Genomic DNA, 23,565 nt, shown 5'->3' with positions numbered 1-23,565 from the left:
TGTAATAATCTATGTCTGAATTTTGATGTAAAAAAATTCCATTTTTAACAGTGATTAATTTATGAATTTTTATTTTGTTTCTAAAAAATTTTAAATTACTGTTTATTTCTAAGTACCTTTTAGTGTTTAAGATCTATACATTATAACATGTATTGAATAAGCAACATTGCACTTTAAAAAACCATATATATTTTTATGCAGTGATTTTATTACATTAATGTATTTTCAAATGGTTCATTTAATGTTTAGTACAAATATTATATTCTCTTTCTTTCCTTTTTATAATCTGGCAATCAGTTTTTAAATATAGTGCTAAGAAAACAAAATTCCATTCAATTGTAGTTAACAGATGCATCTGAACCTGCAAAGTAAATAAAACATCCAAATCTCAAAAAAGCTTGAATTCTCATTTTAAATAGTTTTGTTTGTATTCATTGTTTGTATTCAAGGTAGCCTTAAGATTTAAAAAAAAAAATCCAAAATCCTATGTACAGATTATTTCTAAATTTAGTTTATTTGGGACAAATTTTAATAACAGACCTGACATGGCAGATGATGAGTGTGTCATTCCTATTTTTCCTGTCTTTCTCGTCACACTGGTGGATATTTCTCTACTTTTGTTCTACTTTAATATAAAGCACACAGATGTTTCAGTACAAGACTTGACTTTTGACCTTGAGGCTATTAGGGTCAGGGTCCTCAGGGCCTGTGAAATTATCACAAGCTGAGCTGAAGTTTTTCTCCATCACAGGAAGTAACCAGTAAGTAAGAAGTTAAAAAGGAGCTTTGTCAAAGAGACAAGATGGTCTCAGTAAGGGTCAGCTTCTGTAGTCTGCTGTCTCGGCAGGAGGTGCATGCATGGGAGGAAGAATATAATATAACCACTGGCACATCACATATCTGTCATGCAAAACGAAGGCTGAGAAGTATATTTAATGAAATATGCCTTGTTTATCTTTAAAAATTTTTAATGATGATCGTCCCAATTTCATCTTTATGTATTTTAAAGCAGACAACTTTGGCATGAGACTGAAGAAATGGATCCTAATAATAACTGAATAGAATGATATTTTGTAAAAAAAAAAAAAAAAAGTCTCCTAAATAAATAATAATAGTATAAAGAGTTTTGAACTTAAAAAAAAAAAAAAACTCTTAGGTAAAAAAATTAAAGAATATTCTTTCATTTTCTCAATATCAGTAGGACCAAAGTCACTGCATTTGAACTGTGGAAAGTATTTTTATACTATGATTTTTTTTTTTAATTTTGTTTTGTTTTTGTTATTTTATGGGTGGAATAATGTAGAAAATTCCATTAAATAGATTCAAATATTGAAGTTTTATTTGTGGAATAAAAGTAGTTTTGAATGTTGCAATATAAATGTTCTTAGGACTTCTTTTAGATATTTGACTTAGTAGCTTACCAATAAAATTAGACCATAAATTGTTTAAATGACTATGAAGTCACACCTTTCTCAAGAAAATAGTGCTATGAAAGATTTTTAAGTATGTAGAATTTTACTCATGTCTAAATCTTTTATGTTATATGCACATTCTTTATGAAATACAACATACATTGATGCTTTAGTGTCTGAATACATGAGAGATCTTCTACTAGTGCTGCATAATTGCACATTTCCCTTGCATTTCTAGGCTGTGGATTGCAACAGAAATTATTAAAAGTGATTTAAAATATATAAGAAATAAAATTTCAACATAAATGTAATTAATTATATTTGTAATTTGAATTACTGATACTAATAGGTCTGTTGCTAAAATCCATCTTTTCATTTCCCAGCTAAAATTGCATGTAGTGTAAAAACAAATAATCAGGTAAGAAATGCCTAAAGGTGAATTGCTTTTGAAATAGAGAGCACTAATCATAACCATAGATCTTACTGCTTTTTCCTAATTGCTACTTTTGAAAAGCGAAATCATTCATGAACATATCTTTATCTCATGATGTGAAATTTCCCTAAAACAGAGTATATTGTAGCTCAAGATTTATTTTCAAAAGCAGCATTCCATTTGTGATGGTAAATTATGGTGCTTGTTCAGCTCCAAGCTCATAAAAACTTTATGCAGTTTGCTATAATAAAAAATTGAGGTAGAAAGTATGCCACTCAATGTTTTTATTCTCACCAGGTAACAACTACTCACATTTCACATTCCTAAATTCAAATTCCTAAAACTTTTAGTGTTGTTAGTGAAAATGACTTGATGAGACAGCTCAGGGACAGCATCCAATTCTCTCTTCAATCTAATTAGGTCTTCAAAGGCAAGGAGATGAGCTGTTAACCAAAAGATAATGATCAATCTTAAGTCATAGGGTACTGACAAAGATGGCTTAAGGTCCTTTCCAACTCTCAACCTAGCTCTTGGGTTCTTTTCTGAATTCTCAGATAATGCCTAGATATAATATTTTAATTTAAAAAACTATCTTGAATCATGATTTTCTGATTTCAGTTTCATAAGTAATGAAAAATGTTAACCATAATTAGTGCTGTGTTTTTGCCTTGAATGTTCTGCAGTAAGAAAGTATTTTTGTCTTGGAAAAATAAATTGTCATAGAAATAAATTATACCACTTAAGCACAATTTCCAAATTAATCAGGGGGCATCTATTGCTCTACAAGTAGCTTGTGACAAGTAGTTGAAAATAGATGTTCATTTTACAAAAATTAACTTTGATTAAATAGAAGCCAGTATAATTGTAATTTATCTCTGTTTGATAGAACAGCCCCCTTTTGTTTGCCATTTCTGGGTGCCCTGCCCTCTTCTTAACAGTAAGCTGTTCTGTTTGACAAAATCAAATAATCTTAACATATTCTCAGTTTGTAGAAATGAATTTAATAAAAAAGTTAAGGCCTATATTCCATCTCAGAAGCTCTCTCATCTGTTAGTGAATTAATACCCCAATTTTTTTCTTAGCCCAAATAAAGACCTCTAGATATTGTGAAATATATTTTATCCTTCTTTGAATCCTGAGCTCATGGGAGTGGTGCAAATAACCTAAAATAAGGCTTTTCTTATCAGTTTCATCAATTTTCCTCCCTCTGTGGTGTTTTCACAGACAAATGGCCCCAATTCACTTTTTTGAAAAAATGTGTGAAAACTGCCCCTTTTTAAAGTGTATCTCTATCCACTTTTGATTTTGGTTTCTTCATGCTTGTCAGCACTTGATTGGCACCTCACTTGCATGTGAATCAAGGACTAGAGGGAACTCTTTTAGTGCTATTGTTCTATACTGTGATCCCTGGCCTCCAGGCAGCCTAATCTGCCCTTTAGTATCAAGATGGAGGACCATTTTCTGGCCATAGTTGTGTGAAGACACATTGCCTTAGTCAACTGTGGGTCAGTTTTTCAAAATTGTCTATATTGTCATTTGCATTTCTACTAAAGCAAAAGCTGAAGTTAACTAAAATGGGGAACAAAGGGGAGAGTGTTTTTACCTGTAGAGAGAGAATAGAGATACAGTCTTAAAACAGTATTTAATTGTGGCTACAAAGTTCCAAGTGAAGTTAATAATTGGTAGTGTCTACTTAATATGATCATTGTAAATAGCCAGGCTAAGTAATGTGTATGTATGTATATATGTGTTTATGTGTGTGTTTGTATGCCACTATGACAGTTAAATGTGATGTCATACAACAATACATCTATAGTATTGGAAAGAAGTATAAATAAAGAGAATGAAAGTCAAAGAAGCATTATAGAATTTGAGCCAATTAATAGAATAATTAATGGAGAAAACACTTTAGAAATCTAAATAATTTAAGTAAAGTAGTTTTGTATATGTTTTTAAAACCTGAATGACTGCTTTTTTTTTTCTTAAGAAATTAGCAATTCATTGTATAAATATAAGGCTATTATATGTTAATCTATCATGTTCATTGATTGATTTTTGTCTATGTGAATGTCTTTTTCCCAATCAAATTTGTCACCTTTCAGGACCTTAGAGAGCCTACAGCCCAGCCCACTCAATTTGTATAGATGAAAAGATTGAGACTCAGCCAGATTAAGTGACAGTTAGTCTGTACCAGAGATTCTTAACTTGGGGGTCTGCGCAATTGTATTTTTATAATTGCTTTTCAATATAATTTGTTTCCTTTGTAGTATTATATATTTGATTTTCTAATTTTAAAGCATTATTCTGAGGATGAGTCCACAAGCTTCACCAGATTGCCAGTGAGGTCTGTGACACAAAAAAGATTAAGAACTCCTGTTCCATTTAGCAGTTCTTTTGGTTCCAGTTCCATTATTCTTCCACCACACTATAACATCTAAATTTCTTCTTTTTGATGTCTAGCCAGCATTTTGTAGGATATCTTGTTTTTGAGCCCCAACCCCATAGTGCCAGCTCTTATGTCTCTAACCTAATCCCCTTATGCATTTTCTACTCAAGAAGTGCAAATCTATTATCTTTCTTCCAAAACCTCCCCTCTTTTAAAATTCTCCATTTCTACTGAGGACCCCTATGTTTGTCCACTTACTTCATTTAGCAAACTTGGGGACATCCTAAAACTTTACTCCTTCCCCTTTCAAACAATTGTCATTTCTTCTCAAGTCTACCTCCACAAGATATTTCACAGCTTGGGCCCTCCTTTCCTTTTCAGTCTTCTCTTTCCCATTCTGAAAGCAGAAATCCTGGGATCTGCACACACACACACACACACACACACACACACACACACACGCACGCACACACACATACACACACACACACTACTCATGCTTATATAGCTACACCTTGACACCCCTGCTGGAATGTTAGTTTCTTCTTTTTTCAATTCCTTGTTTAATTAACAAATCAACATTTATTGAACATCTACTTTATACTAAGCTCTGGAGATAACAAAAAGATGCAAAAGATAGTGCTGCCTTCAAGGAGCTTTCAGTCTTATAGGGGAGACAACTTGTAAACAAATCCAGACAAAACAAGTTATTTGCAGAGTAAATAGGAAACAATTAAAAAGGGAAAACACTGGATTTGAGAAATTGGCTTTCTGTGGAAAGTAAGATTTAGTTGGGACTTAAAGGAACCCAAGGAGGAGAGAGCATTTCAGTTCTGGGGGACCACTAGAGAAGAAGTACCACCTCCTCCATGAATCCTTCATGATGTCTTTTCCCTACCCTCAGCTGCTGCTGCCCCTAGGCCCCAACATAGCTTATATTCATTTGTATATTCTATATATATATATATATATATATATTTATGCTGGACCGGCTCCCTCATTAAAATGTAATCTCCTTGAGGAAGGGGCTATTTTTTTACTTAGTTTTGTATCCTCAGCATTTACACAGTGCCTGCCCCCAAATAATTCCTTAGTAAATATTGCCTGATGGATTGAAGTAGCCCTTTGATGAAGCAGCCCAACTTCCAAGTCTCATCTTTAATCCATTCTCTACAGAGCTGCCAAAATGATAGTCCTAAACTTAGGTCTCACCATGTTATTCACTCCCCTGCTCAAAAACTACAGTGGCTCCTAATTGTCTCCACAATAGAGAATAAACTATGACTTTAGAATTTTTTCACTGACTGGTTAGCCTTCTTTGTTCTCTATAAGCAATACTCTATCTCTGTGCTTTCCTCTAGGTCACCTTTCAGACCTATAGTACCTACATTTCCTTCTCACCTCCACTTTATAGGGTACCTGGTTTCTTTCAGATCTCAGCTTATGTCACCTCTTAACAATTCAAAATTGTACCCAAAGGACTATAATGTTTTGTATACCCTTTGAACCCACCATATCACCATTAGATCTGTATCCCAAAGAAATCAAAGGAAAAGGAAAAGAACCTATTTGAAAAAAAAACTTTTTTTTTGTGGTGACCATTCTTCCTTGCCATTCTCACTTTTTCAAGAAAACCTAGTCCCCACTGGACTTAGTAAAATAATGTGATATCACTGGGAACAAGGAAAGTGGGTAATTATGTGCACAGTGAATATATGAAAGCAATTAACAGTAAATCTCTAAAGACATAGGACCTTTTGTACAATGTTTATACATAATGGATACTAAGTAAATATGGACATTGATTTAATGATATCAGTTTGATATAATTCTAGAAAGATCAGAATAAAAACAAAGAAGTGACATCTACCTAATGAACAAATATGTATACACGACTAACTATATAACAGATGTATTCCTAAAAAGTAAAAATTTAATTTTAGAACTCATATTTTAAATATGTAGGAAAGACCTCATAACCTAAAGGAAACTTACTAAATGCCTTTTTAAATCTGAATTATACCCTAAGTATTTTTTGTTTCTCTCCATCATTTTCTCTCAATTTGTCAGCAAGTATTATTGAGTCTTCCTTTGAAATGTCCCTCATGGCTGTCTTTTTCTTCTAATAATTTAGTCCAGGCATTATCATTTTATGCCTAGATTATAATAACTGCTTCCTAATTAATCTCCTTATCTCCAGCCTCTTCCTTATAATGGTTCATGTTTTAGTCAGTTCTAGCCAGACCCATTTCTTTACTGTCCACCTCATGCTTATCTTGTTCATTGGCAATGAAGATCTTCCTACTTTTTCATCCAACAAAATCCTTCCTGTCTTTCAGAGCCCTAAGCCAAGTTTCACCTCTCTCTACAATTTAATTCATTGGCCATTTATTAGGTGCCAATTTTATGCAAAGCTGTTTGGGGTTGGCAAGAGTCTATTGCATGACAGAAAGCAGACATTATGCTCACCCTTGCCAGTGTATACAGAGAGATCAATTCCTCCCTCTCCTGAAGTCTGTACCTCAGTAAAACATCTTGCTCCTCTTCAGCACGGGAATAAAAATAATGCATACCCATGTGTACCCTTGGTTTTGTTTTTATTCAGCAATTTATCCAGGATTCATGCTTCACAGATCACCTTAATTAGGGTGAGATGTGACTGTCTTTGCCCCAACAATGAATGCTTTTCCATTTCTTCCCAGAGAGTACATCTCTTTTAGTTTTTTTGTAATCTCAGTACTAACAGAAATAAGTAAATATTTATGGCAAAAGATGGTGTGAAGAGTAGCTCAGTCTTCTTTTCTTTGTACTTTAGGAAGTCTGCTTCAGAAGTGCTATCTCTGACTCCCCAATTCTTGTTCTCCATTTTGGCCTTTCCAGCATTGTAATTAATGGCGAAACATGGTTCTGATTCTTGATTTTCTGGTTCTAAATCTTTTTGTTGTAGAATGTGGATATCTTAATTAGTTGGGGATATTGCAGTACTCTTGAGTTTGAGACATTGATTTTTAGAGGCCAGAGATCAGTCTCTTCTAAATATTTCCCAAGATATAGTTGTAGTAATTTCCAAAGTGAATCCTTGTAAGTCTGTGCCTTTTGTCACTAAAGTAAAAGTCCAGTTTGTATCACAACTCATTATCCCAATTTGTAAGAGAGAAAGTATGAAATCTGCAAACAATAGGCTAATGAGATTGATCTCTTTTCCTGGCAAAATTCTACAACATATTAATAATGAGATGATTAATAAACATCTAAAAAAGGAAGCACTGATTACAAAGAAACAGCATGACTTCATCAATAATCTACTGCACTAGATTAAGGTCAGGGTTACTAACCTGGTAGACTAGGAAATGCAATAGATATAGTTTACCTATTTTTTTTGCTAAAGCAAAAGTGTGTGGTAGAATATCTCATGCTATGTTTTTGAAAAAGATGAAGTGATGTCATTTAGGAATAGAACAGTTCAGCGAGTTTGGAAGTGGTAAAATAGTCAGAATCAAAGAGTAGTCCTCAGCAGTTCAATGCCAAGTTGAAAATAATTCTATAGTGGAGTGCCACAGGGATCTATGTTTGATTCAATGCTGTTTAACATTTTTATCAATGCTTTGGATAAAGGCATTTACAGCTAGATTATTGAGCTGAATCTAATAAGATGAAATTTAACAGGAATACAATTAAAGTCTTATACTTGGATTCAAGAATCAACTTCACAATCACAAGATGGGAAAATTTTATTACACACCAGTTTTTATCAAAAAGATGTAGATTTAGTGGACTGCAAGCTTAATATTACAAAAGAATGTTATAAAGCAACCTTCCCTTCCTTCCCCCTTCCCTCAAAAAAAAAAAAAGTGATCTTGGTCTATATTAAAAGTCAAAAATAATAACTACTGGAAGGACAAACCTATGATGGTCCCCATATTTTGTGCCCTTATGAGACTATATCTAAAATATTGTTTTGGCCTGTGAGCATCACATTTAGGGAAGGACAATGACATTGATAATCTAGAGTAGGAAATTCAGAGGGGTGAGAGAGCTTAAGTCTTTTTTTTTTTTTTTTTTTTTTTTTGCTGAGACAATTGAGGTTACATGACTTGCTTAGGGTCACACAGCTAGAAAGTATTAAGTATCTGAGACCAGATTTGAACTCAGGCCCTCCTAACTTCAGGACTGACTGTACCACCTAAATGCCCCTTAAGTCACATTTAAGAAAAATTAATTCCTACCATTAAGAAGGAATTGGTTGAGAAAATGGAAATGACAAAATTTCAGAAATAAGTAACCATGTCATTCTAAAGTTTATATCTGACATAAGGAGGCGAATGATGAGCATATTCTTCCCTTGATCCTAGATGCATGAATTTCAAGGTATTGAAAAAAGAAATAGTTAAGGGCTCATGATCTGGTTAAAAGATTAATTCAACTGAAGAGACATTTGTTGTTCTTCAAAGCAAGATTATGACATAAACACAAATTACTTAAATGAAAAATAAAAGGGAAGATAATGAAAACTAGTTTTAGAAGAGTTTTCTGCATTACTAGGAGCTCCTCAACAACCTTAGATTTTTTTTAAACTTTTATTTTTCCCCAGTTACATGTAAAGCAATTTTTTTACCATTTTGTTTTAAAACTTTTAGTTCCAAATTCTCTCACTTCCTTCCTCCCCCTCTCTGGTGAGAAGATACATATGAAGATATGCAAAACATTTCCATAAAAATTGTGTTATGAAAAAAATGTAGATCTCCCCCCCCAAAAAAAAAAAACTTAAAGAAAAATAAAAATAAAATAAAAATATGCTTCAATCTGTATGCAGACATAAATCAGTTTTTTCTCTGGATATGGATAGCATTTTTTATTGTAAGTCTTTCAGTCTTCTTCAATCACTGTATTGCTGAAAATAATAAAGTCATTCACAGCTGACCATCTTAGAATAATGCTGTTACTTTGTACACAGTACATTTCACTTTGCATGATCTCATGCAGGGCATTCCAGGTTTTTTTGAGAGCATCTTGCTCATTTCTCACAGAACAGTAATATTCCATTATAATCACCTACCAAAATTTGGTATGACATTCCTCAATTGATAGGTATCTCCTCATTTTCCAAATCTTTGCCACCATTGTGATAAATATTTTTGTACACATAGTTCCTTTATCTTTTTTTTAAATTCTCCTTTGGAATACATACCTAACAGTGTTACTGGTAGGTCAAAGGGTATGTATGGTCCTATAGCCCTTTGGGCATAGTTCCTAATTGCTCCACTGAATGGTTGATTCAGTTCACAGTCTTACCAACAATGCATTAGTATCTCATTTTTCCCACATTCCCTCCAACATTTGTCATTTTCCTTCTCTGGCCTATAAGCCAATCTAATAGATATGAAGTAGTACTTCATAATTATTTTAATTTGGATTTCTCCAATCAATAGCAAGTTGCTCTATTTTTTTAATGTGGCTAAAAACAGCTTGATTACTTTATCTGAAAACCATTCATATTTTTGATCATTTGTTAGTTGGAGAATGGCTTTTATTTTTTATAGATTTGATTCAGTTCCTTGCATGTTTGAGAAATGAGACCTTTATGAGAGAAACTTGCTTCAAAATTATTTTCACAATTATTATTGCTAACTTTATTTCCTTTCATTTATTCTGTTTTCTCCCTCCTTTCAGCTATCCTTCCTACTTTCTTGCAGGGTATGATAGATTTCTATACCCAGTTGAGTATGTGTATTATTCCTTCTTTGATCCAGTTTTGATGAGAGTAAGATTCACTCATTTTTCCTTCCTTTTACCTCTTCCCTTCAACTGTAAAAGTTTTTTCTTGCATCTTTTATGTAAAAATAATTTACACCATATACCTCTTCCTTTCCTTTTTTCTCAGCATATATCTCTCTCCCTTAATTTAATTTCATTTTTAATATCATTCCTTTGTATTCAACTCAGATGTGTGCCCTCTGTTTGTATATACTTCCAGCTGCCTTAATAATGAGAAAGTTTTTGAGTTACAATTATTATCTTCCCATATAAAAATGTAAACAGATAAACCTTATTAAGTCCCTTATATTTTCCCATTCCTGATTACCCTTTTATGCTTCTCTTGGAATCTTGAATTTGAGAGTTAGATTTTTCTGTTCATCTCTGGACTCTTCAATATGGATGCTTGAAAGTCTTCTATTTCATTGAATATCCATCTTTTTCCCCTGAAAGTTTATACTCAGTTTAGCTAGATAGGTGATCTTGGTTGTAATCCTAGCTTCAATGCTCTTTTTAATATCATATTCCAAGTCCTTTAGTCCTTTAATGTAGCTGCTAAATCTTGTGTTATCCCATATAAGATTCCACCATATTTGAATTATTTCTTTTTTGGATGTTTGCAGTATTTTCTTCTTGTGTTGGGAGTTCTGGAATTGGCTGTAATATTCCTGAGAGTTTTCATTTTGGGATCTCTTTCAGGAGGTGATAGGTGGAATCTTTCCATTTCTATTTTACTCTCTATTTCTAGAATATCAGGACAGTTTTCCTGGATAATTTCTTGAAAGATGATGTTGAGGTTCTTTTTTGATCATGGCTTTCAGGCAGTCCAATAATTTAAAAATTATCTCTCCTGGATCTATTTTCCAGTTCAGTTGTTTTCCAGTGAGATACTTTACGTTGTGTACTAATTTTTTCTCCATTCTTTTGGTTTTATTTTATTGTTTCTTGATTTCTCATAAAGTCATCAGCTTCCATTTTCTCAATTCTAATTTTTAAGGAATTATGTTCCTCAATGACCTTTTGTACCCTTTTTTCCACTTGGCCAATTTTTCTTTTATTAATCTTCTCATTGGCTTTTTGTGCTTTGTTTTGCATTATTCTGATTTCTCTTACCAATTTTTCCTCTACCTTTCTTACTTGATTTTCAAAATCCCTTTTGAACTCATCCATTCCCTTTTCTTGGAGGCTTTGGATATAGAACCTTTGACTTTGTTATCTTCTGAGTGTGTGTTTTGATCTTCTTCATCACCATAGTAACCTTCTAAGGTCAGAATCTTTTATTGTTGTTTGCTTATTTTCTCAGCCTATTTCTTGATTTTTAGTTCTTTTCTAAGATAGGGCTCTGTTTCCACAGTGGTGAGGGTACATTGTCCCAAATTCAGGGGTTTTGTGCTGCTGTTGTCAAAGATCCTTCTAGGGACCTGTAAGTTTTCACTTCTTCTAAAATGATAAGTTCTAAAGAGAATAATTTTTTACTATAGAAGCATTCTTTTTTCCCTGGAACTGAGAGTAGGGTCCTTTCTCCAGTGTGATTACAAGCTTTAGTGTGCTAGTGCTTCCTTCATCCTAAGATTGTGAGCCAGAACTGCATCTAGGATATGAATATGGGCTAAGCAACAGAATCTTTCCTCAGTGCTAGCAAAAGAGATCCTTTTTATCTTCTGACTAAGATGTTCAATCCCTTACGGTCTGAGGAGAGACCTCCGGAAGCCATGGCCATTGATTCAACAGCTCTCATGGCCACCTCCTGATTTGCTAGGGCCAGGACTGTGCTAGCATATTTGCACTGAACTATGATTCTTTAGCGTGAAATATCTTTCCTGGTGACCTTCTAACTCATCTTTGGTGTCTGTGGACTGAGAGGTCTGGAAACCACCTCTGTTGCCACTGATTCAATGGCCTCAGGGTTTGTTCCTGGTTTGTTAGGGCCTTGGCTGTGCTGATGTGTCTTGGACTGTGTTGCACTCTCACCCTTGTATAATAGCCATTTTCTACTGACCTAAGTTGTCTTCAGCTGGGTAATTGCTTTCCACTATTTTCATGTGGATTCTAATGCTCTAGAATTTGTTTAGAATCATTATTTAAAGATATTTCATGAGGTTTGAGTGAGAGCTCAGGGGACTTCCTGCCTTTACTCTGCTATCTTGGCTCTGCCTCTAACAATCTTAGATTTGGAAGGACACATATAGAAGGTGAAAATAAAGACACATAACTGGGGAAGAATGTAAAAGAATGATATAACTCTTGAAGAAAAATGTCAAGTAGGCTACAATTGCCTAGGAGTCTGGAAGTGTGACAGAAGTGAGCAGCAATGTGTTGTGTTTTTTGTTTTGTTGAAGGCAAGAGAAAGAGCAAAGAAATGATAAAACTGCTTCTTGGCAATGAATATGAAGAGAATAGTTGGTTTCCACTGCTACTATCAGTTTATGTTCAGTTACTTAGACAATTGCAATAGCCTCTTAAAAAGATTTTTTTTTTCATCTCTGTTTCTTAGAATTCTTAGCTTTTTTAACAGGCTCAGTTCAAATTCTACCTCTTATAGAAATTATTTATTGATCCTTTTAGTTATTAATCTTCTCTTAAATTATCTAGTATTTTCTTACCTGATTCTGTGTTATATTCCCCAGTGGAATATAAACTCCGTGAGGACGAGGATTTTTTTCCTTTTGTCTTAGATTTCAGTGCTGAGTCTTGTTCTGAGTAGACATTTAATAAATGATTGTTGATTTAGATTATCAAAGTTCTATAAATGTTATCGTCAGCAGTTTCCTCTCACTATTGAAGGGAATTGAACTAACTGAATTTCTATTTTCTTTCTGTTTTCTTTCTTAAGGACAATGATGTTCAAATAGGGAAGGTTAGAACAAAAATGATTAAGAAGGAATTGAAAACCAAGATGAGTTAGATGATAGAAAAGAACATCTGACTTCATTCAACAGTTCAGATTATCAAGTCCTGGGAGAAATTCCTCCCAGGGTGTTAAAATCAGTTTGCCAGAAATATACATCAAGGTCTTCGACTTATAGTTAAAAGGAATTACCTTATTCCCCTTTTTGAAAAGTGTGAGGATACTTATTCTAGAGATTTCAGCTCAACAAGCCTTTGTTAAACTCCTCTTATGAACAAGGTGCTAGATATAAAGATAGAAAGAAAAAAAAGTTCTTGCTTACTGAAAGTTTGCTCTTTACTAAGGCTTACAATATATAAACATGTAAAGTAAGTGCAATATAATTTGAGGAGAAAGAAAGAATTCAAAAATGCAGAAGAGAACATATATAATGGAACTTTTCAAGAGGGAAAGGCGGTGAGTTCTTAGCTTGATGTAGGTTCTTGACAAAATTTTCAAATGGATTATTAAAGGGATGATTTGTGAGCTCTTAGAAATGGGAACAACCATCACCATAAATGACTGGGTTTGTTAGAAACATAGTGTTCCAGGATTACAGTATTTTTTTCCTTTCCTTTCCTCTTTCCTTTGCTCTTTTCTTTTTTTCTTTTTTCTTTTTTCTTTTTTCTTTTTTTTTGGACTAGGTTAAGGAAATATGGTATTTACCATGCTTGGATTTTACACAGTTTTGCAAATAGCACATGTTTGATTGATGAATTAAATTAAAATTTTACTAAGAAATAATACAACCTGTCATCCTATCTTTGTGGATTAAGTATAAAGTGTTATTTCTAGAAAACCTTGAATAGAGGACAATTTTATTGTTAGCCAAATTTATAACTGATGGAATGGTGCCATGGAGAGAATGCTAGATTTGCACTTAAATGGGCTAGATTTGAATCCTGTTTCCATGTGAATAATCATTAGCAAGTTGTTTAACTTCTATGAAATGAGAGGTTAGACTAAATATCACCTTGTAAATGGGGTTTAATAGATTAATGTTAACCTGGAGAAATCTCTAGTGGAATTCTTCAAGGCTCTGTTTTTGCGTATGTTCTGTTCAATATTATTTATCAATGAATTGAAAGGTAAAAGTGGCTGGCTTACCAAATTTACAAGTGAAGGTCAATGAATTGGGTTTGCAATTAAAAATGCTAGAAAAGGAACAAATTAAAAACCCCCAGTCAAACACTAAACTTGAAATTCTAAAAGTAAAAGGTGAGATCAATAAAATTGAAAGTAAAAAAACTATTGAATTGATTAATAAAACTAAGAGTTGGTTCTATGAAAAAACCAACAAAATAGACAAACCCTTAGTAAATCTGATTAAAAAAAGGAAAGAGGAAAATCAAATTGTTAGTCTTAAAAATGAAAAGGGAGAACTCACCACTAATGAAGAGGAAATTAGAGCAATAATTAGGAGTTACTTTGCCCAACTTTATGCCAATAAATTCGACAACTTAAATGAAATAGAAAAATACCTCCAAAAATACAGCTTGCCCAAACTAACAGAGGAAGAAGTAAATATCCTAAACAGTCCCATCTCAGAAAAAGAAATAGAACAAACTATCAATCAACTCCCTAAGAAAAAATCCCCAGGACCAGATGGATTTACATGTGAATTCTACCAAACATTTAAAGAACAATTAACTCCAATGTTATATAAACTATTTGAAAAAATAGGGATTGAAGGAGTCCTACCAAACTCCTTTTATGACACAGATATGGTACTGATACCTAAACCAGGTAGGCTGAAAACAGAGAAAGAAAATTATAGACCAATCTCCCTAATGAATATTGATGCTAAAATCTTAAATAAAATATTAGCAAAAAGATTACAGAAAATTGTCACCAGGATAATACACTATGACCAAGTAGGATTTATACCAGGAATGCAGGGCTGGTTCAATATTAGGAAAACTATTAACATAATTGACTATATCAATAACCAAACAAACAAAAACCACATGATCATCTCAATAGATGCAGAAAAAGCATTTGATAAAATCCAACATCCATTCCTAATAAAAACACTTGAGAGCATAGGAATAAATGGACTTTTCCTTAAAATAGTCAGGAGCATATATTTAAAACCATCAGTAAGCATCATATGCAATGGGGAAAAACTGGAACCTTTCCCAGTAAGATCTGGAGTGAAGCAAGGTTGCCCACTATCACCATTATTATTTAATATCGTATTAGAAACACTAGCCTCGGCAATAAGAGTCGAGAAAGATATAAAAGGAATTAGAGTAGGCAATGAGGAAACCAAACTATCACTCTTTGCAGATGATATGATGGTATACCTAGAGAACCCCAGAGATTCTACCAAAAAGCTATTGGAAATAATTCATAATTTTAGCAAAGTAGCTGGCTACAAAATAAATCCCCATAAATCCTCAGCATTTTTATACATCACCAACAAAACCCAACAGCAAGAGATACAAAGAGAAATTCCATTCAGAATAACTGTTGATACCATAAAATATTTGGGAATCTATCTACCAAAGGAAAGTCAGGAATTATATGAGCAAAATTATAAAAAAGTCTCCACACAAATAAAGTCAGACTTAAATAATTGGAAAAATATTAAGTGCTCTTGGATCGGCCGAGCGAACATAATAAAGATGACAATACTCCCTAAACTAATCTATTTATTTAGTGCTATACCAATCAGACTTCCAAGAAAATATTTTATTGATCTAGAAAAAATAACAACAAAATTCATATGGAACAATAAAAAGTCGAGAATCTCAAGGGAATTAATGAAAAAAAAATCAAATGAAGGTGGCCTAGCTGTACCTGATCTAAAATTATATTATAAAGCAGCAGTCACCAAAACCATTTGGTATTGGCTAAGAAATAGATTAGTGGATCAGTGGAAAAGGCTAGGCTCACAAGACAGAATAGTCAACTATAGCAATCTAGTGTTTGACAAACCCAAAGCCCCTAACTTCTGGGAAAAGAATTCATTATTTGATAAAAACTGCTGGGATAATTGGAAATTAGTATGGCAGAAATTAGGCATGGACCCACACTTAACACCATATACCAAGATAAGATCAAAATGGGTCTATGACCTAGGCATAAAGAACGAGACTATAAATAAATTAGAGGAACATAGAATAGTTTATCTCTCAGACTTGTGGAGGAGAAAGAAATTTGTGACCAAAGATGAACTAGAGACCATTACTGATCACAGAATAGAAAATTTCGATTACATCAAATTAAAAAGCCTTTGTACAAATAAAACTAATGCAAACAAGATTAGAAGGGAAGCGACAAACTGGGAAAACATTTTCACAGTTAAAGGTTCTGATAAAGGCCTCATTTCCAAAATATATAGAGAACTGACTCAAATTTATAAGAAATCAAGCCATTCTCCAATTGATAAATGGTCAAAGGATATGAACAGACAATTTTCAGAGGATGAGATTGAAACTATTACCACTCATATGAAAGAGTGTTCCAAATCATTATTGATCAGAGAAATGCAAATTAAGACAACTCTGAGATACCACTACACACCTGTCAGATTGGCTAAGATGACAGGAAAAAATAATGATGAATGTTGGAGGGGATGCGGGAAAACTGGGACACTAATGCATTGTTGGTGGAGTTGTGAACGAATCCAACCATTCTGGAGAGCAATCTGGAATTATGCCCAAAAAATTATCAAAATGTGCATATCCTTTGATCCAGCAGTGTTTCTATTGGGCTTATATCCCAAAGAAATACTAAAGAAGGGAAAGGGACCTGTATGTGCCAAAATGTTTGTAGCAGCCCTGTTTGTAGTGGCTAGAAACTGGAAAATGAATGGATGCCCATCAATTGGAGAATGGCTGGGTAAATTGTGGTATATGAATGTTATGGAATATTATTGTTCTGTAAGAAATGACCAGCAGGATGAATACAGAGAGGCTTGGAGAGACCTACATGAACTGATGCTAAGTGAAATGAGCAGAACCAGGAGATCATTATACACTTCGACAACGATATTGTATGAGGACATATTTTGATGGAAGTGGATTTCTTTGACAAAGAGACCTGAGTTTCAATTGATAAATGACGGACAAAAGCAGCTACACCCAAAGAAAGAACATTGGGAAACGAATGTGAACTATCTGCATTTTTGTTTCTCTTCCCGGATTATTTATACCTTCTGAATCCAATTCTCCCTATGCAACAAGAGAACTGTTCGGTTCTGCAAACATATATTGTATCTAGGATATACTGCAACATATCCAACATATAAAGGACTGCTTGCCATCTAGGGGAGGGGGTGGAGGGAGGGAGGGGAAAAAAAAATCGGAACAGAAATGAGTGTAAATATAATGTAATTATTAAATAAAAAAATTAATAAAAAAAAAATAAAAAAAAAATAAAAAAAAAATAAAAAAAAAAAAAAAACAAATTTACAAGTGATCCAAGACAGGGAATACTATCAGTTATTTGGCATTATGATTCGAGAACTTGGCAGTCCAAGATAATAAGACAGAAGTATATTGCACTTTGGTTGAAGAAATAAACTGTAGCATGGTGTGGGATAGACTATTAGAGAAATACTAACTTTAACTTAGTGTTTAGGAAATCTTCCTAATAATCAGAATTATCCAGAGATATGATTGACTACCTCAGTAATTAGTGTTTTGTTTTGTTTTTTGGCTCTGCAGGTTTTTAAAGGAATAGTAGGTTTCCATTTATTGAGGAGAATGCTATAGAGATGGGTGGTACAGGGGATAGAAGAGAGGCCTAGAATCAGGAAGGCCTGAGTTCAGTTTTAGCCTCAAACACTAACTAGATGTGGCCCTGGACACACACAACCTCTGTCTATCTTAGTTTCCTTAGTTTCAAAATAATATGTAACATTTACCTCCCAGGATTGTTTTGAGAATCAAATGAGATAATATTTCTAAATCATTTAGCATAGCGCATGCAAAGTGGTTCTAAGCACAAAAGGTTTAAAAATCAGGGAATTGGTGAGATTTTTCTTTCTTTACAACTATGGAATCCTATAATACTTTGAAATTGAGTGATGCATTCAAGAAATAGCAAGTAGCACATAGTTTGGCTAGAATGTGAATGATGGGAAGGAGAATGGTGCAAGATAAATCTGTACAACTAGACTGGAGCCAGATTCTAGAAAACCTTGAATGTCAAGCAAAGGAATTTTGGCTTTCATTGGTGGGTGGTGGGATACTGTGAGGTACGATTCTAACTGTGCCTTTTCTTTTTGAAACTTCTAAATATTCTCAGGCATGTCCTTATCCAGGGCATAGATATTCTATAGTATAGAATTTAGCAATTGATTATATACAATTAAATTAAAATGGCAAAGCCCATGCTTGATATTTCTTTTATACACCCTGTTTTGCCTAATTAAATAGAGAATCAATAAATACTTTTTTGACTGATTGATTAAATTGATCTGAATGTTCATATATATATTTTGTGTCAGGATTGTAGGTCAGGCAGCAATAGCCAGGATAGTCATGGAAAGACTAAAACTGATGGTTTAGGCAGCAAGATGCATCATGGAATAGTAAAAAAGAAAAATTGTCTATTTGAGGTTAAAGGACATAGACTTTGCCACTTACTGTCTGTATGTAAGTTTGGGAAATAAATCAATCACTTAATTAACAAGTATTCATTAAGCATTTTCTATATGTCAAACACTGTGCAAGATACTAAGGATAAGATACTACTATAGGAGGAGCTTACATTCTGATGGAGGAGGCAACAGGTACATTCTTAAGAATATAAAGCATACATATACAATGGGTAGATGTAAATTAGTGCAGAGTAGTAAAATACTTCTGCACTTCTGCAGAAGATAGTATCCTTGAGCTGCATCTTAAAGGAAGAAAAGGTACTGGTAAATAAGGAAGGGAATACATTCTTCCAGGCATATTGGAGATAGGAGTGTTGTGTATAAGGAAGGCAAGAAGATACTCTAGATCATAGAATATGAGCAAGAGAGTTAATGTCTAACAAGGTTGGAAAGTTAGGTTGAGAACAGATTGTAGGGTACTTTTAAAAGCTAAATAAAGGAGTTTATATTTTATCCTACAGACTGTAGGAAGTCCAAAGAGTTGGTTGAATAGAGGAGTCATATGATTAGATCTTTGATTAAAGAAGCAACATATAGGATGAACTGGAGCAGAGAGAGGCTCCGTTTCCTGACCTATTAAATGAGAAAGTTAGACTAGAAGATATTTCATGCCCCTTTCAGTTTAAAAAATATGATCCTCTGACCTCATGTGTGGAATTGTGCTATTGTGTTGAACTTTTGAAGTTATTGTTATCATTGAGGAATTTGAATGTGAAATATGAGATCAGTCTACAAGAGGAAGGAATGTGTGAGATATTAGTAACTGTAATTAGACAGTGATAGAAATTGTTTATTCCAGAAAGGCCAGAGTGGTCCATTGTTAAGAGGTATGGGCAGGCAAGTAGTGTGAACAGGTACTAAGGAACTCATTTGAAGAGTCTAGAGTTCAGAAGTAGGAAGTCCAATTCCCAGAGATACTAGAATGCAAAACATGGACTCAGTAGTAAAATAACAAAGCAACAACCTAACAACTTAGTTTCTTGGAAAATTAAATAGCAAGAATAGCCATGATTATGGAGGGATGAATAAGCATTTTTTAAATGCCCAGTAAGTGCCAGGCACTGATCTGGAAATAATGCAACAAAAATGAAACAATCTTTGCCTTAAGAGAGCTTACATTTTATATGTAGAGATTAGACATAGCCTTTGTATTAAGGGATAAATCTAAGACTGACATACAGTAAAAAAGACAAAAAGCCATTTGCTAAAGAACAAGAATACTATGCTCAGGATGGGACTAGCAACAGAATGGATGCTGTTACCTAGAACTGTTTATTTCCCTTGCCCAATACTAAGATTAGTTTCATATATTGATCTGAGGCTAAATTTAGAGCTGAGAGTTAAGCAACTATCTTTGCAAAATGGAGGTGGAGAGAGATGGGATGGGTGCAGCAGTAGGGAGATTTTCTTAGAACTGAAAGGCATGTGGTTCAGCTCTACCTATTACACCTGGTCTTGGGTTGCAATAAGAGAGGAAAGACCAGGAGAGGGCAGAATCAGTAATCCAACTAGCAGGAAGGATCAAATAACACATTTTAGTACAGTTTTTTAATACAAGGGGTCATGACCAGGAATTTAGCCACTCTAATAAGGGGTATAAAAAAGCTTTAGGGGAGAGAGCAGAACTTCAGGAATGAGTCTTAAATGTAGATGATCAAGATAGGTTTGAGAGAGAACAGAATGGTATTCAACTTAGCAACCTTCATTTGACACTTTGGGGTTTAGCAAAAGTGAAATGATGACCAGGAATATACTATAAATTTGTTTTCTTTCAATATTTCCCAACAGAGTAATGATGGGGGTGGGGGTGGGGGGGAAGCCTATTATGATAGGATAGGAATTAGATAAAGACATCAAAACTGTGGTGTTCTTGTTCTTTAAAATATAAGATCGTTCTCTCTGGGAGCAGGTTTCTTGGGGAGGTTTTCTGGAGGCAGCCTTAGTTTCGGTTAAGAGTAATAATCTAATTTCCTCTTTGTTAGTGGCGAGTTTTCCCTTTTCATTTTTAAGACTAACAATTTGATTTTCCTCTTTCCTTTTTTTAATCAGATTTACTAAGGGTTTGTCTATTTTGTTGGTTTTTTCATAGAACCAACTCTTAGTTTTATTAATTAATTCAATAGTTTTTTTACTTTCAATTTTATTGATCTCTCCTTTTATTTTTAGAATTTCAAGTTTAGTGTTTGACTGGGGGTTTTTAATTTGTTCCTTTTCTAGCATTTTTAGTTGCAAGCCCAATTCATTGACCTTCTCTTTCTCTATTATGCAAATAGGCCTTTAGAGATATGAAATTGCCCCTTATTACCGCTTTTCTGTATCCCATACAATAAACAATATTAGGAAAACTATTAGCATAATTGACTATATCAAGAACCAAACTAACAAAAACCATATGATCATCTCAATAGATGCAGAAAAAGCATTTGATAAAATCCAACATCCATTCCTAATAAAAACACTTGAGAATATAGGAATAAATGGACTTTTCCTTAAAATAGTCAGGAGCATATATTTAAAACCGTCAGTAAGCATCATATGTAATAGGGAAAAACTGGAACCTTTTCCAGTAAGATCTGGAGTGAAGCAAGGTTGCCCACTAACACCATTATTATTCAATATTGTATTAGAAACACTAGCCTCTACAATAAGAGTCGAGAAAGAGATTAAAGGATTTAGAGTAGGCAATGAGGAAACCAAACTATCACTCTTTGCAGATGATATGATGGTATACCTAGAGAACCCGAGAGATTCTACTAAAAAGCTATTAGAAATAATTCATAATTTTAGCAAAGTAGCAGGATACAAAATAAATCCCCAGAAATCCTCAGCATTTTTATACATCACCAAAAAAATCCAACAGCAAGAGATACAAAGAGAAATTCCATTCAAAATAACTGTTGACAGCATAAAATATTTGGGAATTTATCTACCAAAGGAAAGTCAGGAATTATATGAGCAAAATTACAAAATACTTTCCACACAAATAAAGTCAGACTTAAATAATTGGAAAAATATTAAGTGCTCTTGGATAGGCCGAGTGAATATAATAAAGATGACAGTACTCCCTAAACTAATCTATTTATTTAGTACTATACCATCAGACTTCCAAGAAAATATTTTAATGATCTAGAAAAAATAACAACAAAATTCATATGGAACAATAAAAAGTCGAGAATCTCAAGGGAATTAATGAAAAAAAAAATCAAATGAAGGTGGCCTAGCTGTACCTGATCTAAAATTATATTATAAAGCAGCAGTCACCAAAACCATTTGGTATTGGCTAAGAAATAGATTAGTTGATCAGTGGAATAGGTTAGGTTCATAAGACAGAATAGTCAACTATAGCAATCTAGTGTTTGACAAACCCAAAGATCCTAACTTTGGGGATAAGAATTCATTATTTGATAAAAACTGCTGGGATAACTGGAAATTAGTATGGCAGAAATTAGGCATGGACCCACACTTAACACCATATACCAAGATAAGATCAAAATGGGTCCATGATCTAGACATAAAGAATGAGATTATAAATAAATTAGAGGAACATAGGATAGTTTATCTCTCAGACTTGTGGAGGAGAAAGAAATTTGTGACCAAAGATGAACTAGAGACCATTACTGATCACAAAATAGAAAATTTTGATTATATCAAATTAAAAAGCCTTTGTACAAACAAAACTAATGCAAACAAGATTAGAAAGGAAGCAACAAACTGGGAAAACATCTTCACAGTTAAAGGTTTTGATGAAGGCCTCATTTCTAAAATATATAGAGAATTGACTCTAATTTATAAGAAATCAAGCCAGTCTCCAATTGATAAATGGTCAAAGGATATGAACAGACAATTCTCAGATGAAGAAATTAAAACTATTTATAGACATATGAAAATATGCTCCAAATCATTATTAATCAGAGAAATGCAAATTAAGACAACTCTGAGATACCACTACACACCTGGTCAGATTGGCTAAGATGACAGGAAAAAATAATGATGAATGTTGGAGGGGATGCAGGAAAACGGGGACATTGATGCATTGTTGGTGGAACTGTGAACGAATCCAACCATTCTGGAGAGCAGTCTGGAATTATGCCCAAAAAGTTATCAAACTGTGCATACCCTTTGATCCAGCAGTGTTTCTATTGGGCTTATATCCCAAAGAAATACTAAAGAAGGGAAAGGGACCTGTATGTGCCAAAATGTTTGTGGCAGCCCTGTTTGTAGTGGCTAGAAACTAGAAAATGAATGGATGCCCATCGATTGGAGAATGGCTGGGTAAATTGTGGTATATGAATGTTATGGAATATTATTGTTCTGTAAGAAATGACCAGCAGGATGAATACAGAGAGGCTTGGCGAGACTTACATGAACTGATGCTAAGTGAAATGAGCAGAACCAGGAGATTATTATACACTTCAACAATGATACTGTATGAGGATGTATTCTGATGGAACTGGATTTTTTTGACAAAGAGACCTAACTCTGTTTCAATTGATAAATGATGGACAGAAGCAGCTACATCCAAAGAAAGAACACTGGGAAATGAATGTAAACAATTTGCATTTTTGTTTTTCTTCCCGGGTTATTTTTACCTTCTGAACCCAACTCTCTCTGTGCAACAAGAGAACTGTTCGGTTCTGCAAACATATATTGTATCTAGGATATACTGCAACATATTTAACATATATAGGACTGCTTGCCATCTAGGGGAGGGGGTGGAGGAAAGGAGGGGGAAAATCGGAACAGAAGCGAGTGCAAGGGATAATGTTGTAAAAAAATTACCCTGGCATGGGTTCTGTCAATAAAAAGTTATTATAAAATAAAATAAAATAAAATAATGCAGCCAGCTGGTAAAAATGTAAACGTTTATTTTCTCCTTCAACTGGTTAGTTGAGGCCTATCTCTCTGCTTGGTTCCAAGAGTTCTTACAGATTGTCCTTTGCTTCTTCCTCTGGTTAATATTTCATAAGATGAAATACACTAAATAACAGTATTTCAAAATTCACTATTATTTCAACTGTTGGTTGAATGGAAGGGAATTAGACAGGTTAACTGTTTGGGGAAGAGGGTTTGCTTGTATCTCTA

At 33.8% G+C, this 23,565-nt stretch overlaps 1 protein-coding gene across 9 annotated transcripts in view; it reads left to right on the top strand.

Moving 5' to 3' along the window:
- FAM172A (family with sequence similarity 172 member A) overlaps positions 1-23,565 on the top strand; it is a 567,690-nt gene that overhangs the window by 326,163 nt on the left and 217,962 nt on the right. The window lies entirely within an intron of this gene.

Source organism: Antechinus flavipes, chromosome 1 (assembly GCF_016432865.1).
Source record: "Antechinus flavipes isolate AdamAnt ecotype Samford, QLD, Australia chromosome 1, AdamAnt_v2, whole genome shotgun sequence".
Classification (NCBI taxonomy): Eukaryota; Metazoa; Chordata; class Mammalia; order Dasyuromorphia; family Dasyuridae; genus Antechinus; species Antechinus flavipes.
This window is presented reverse-complemented; position numbering and strand designations above follow the sequence as displayed.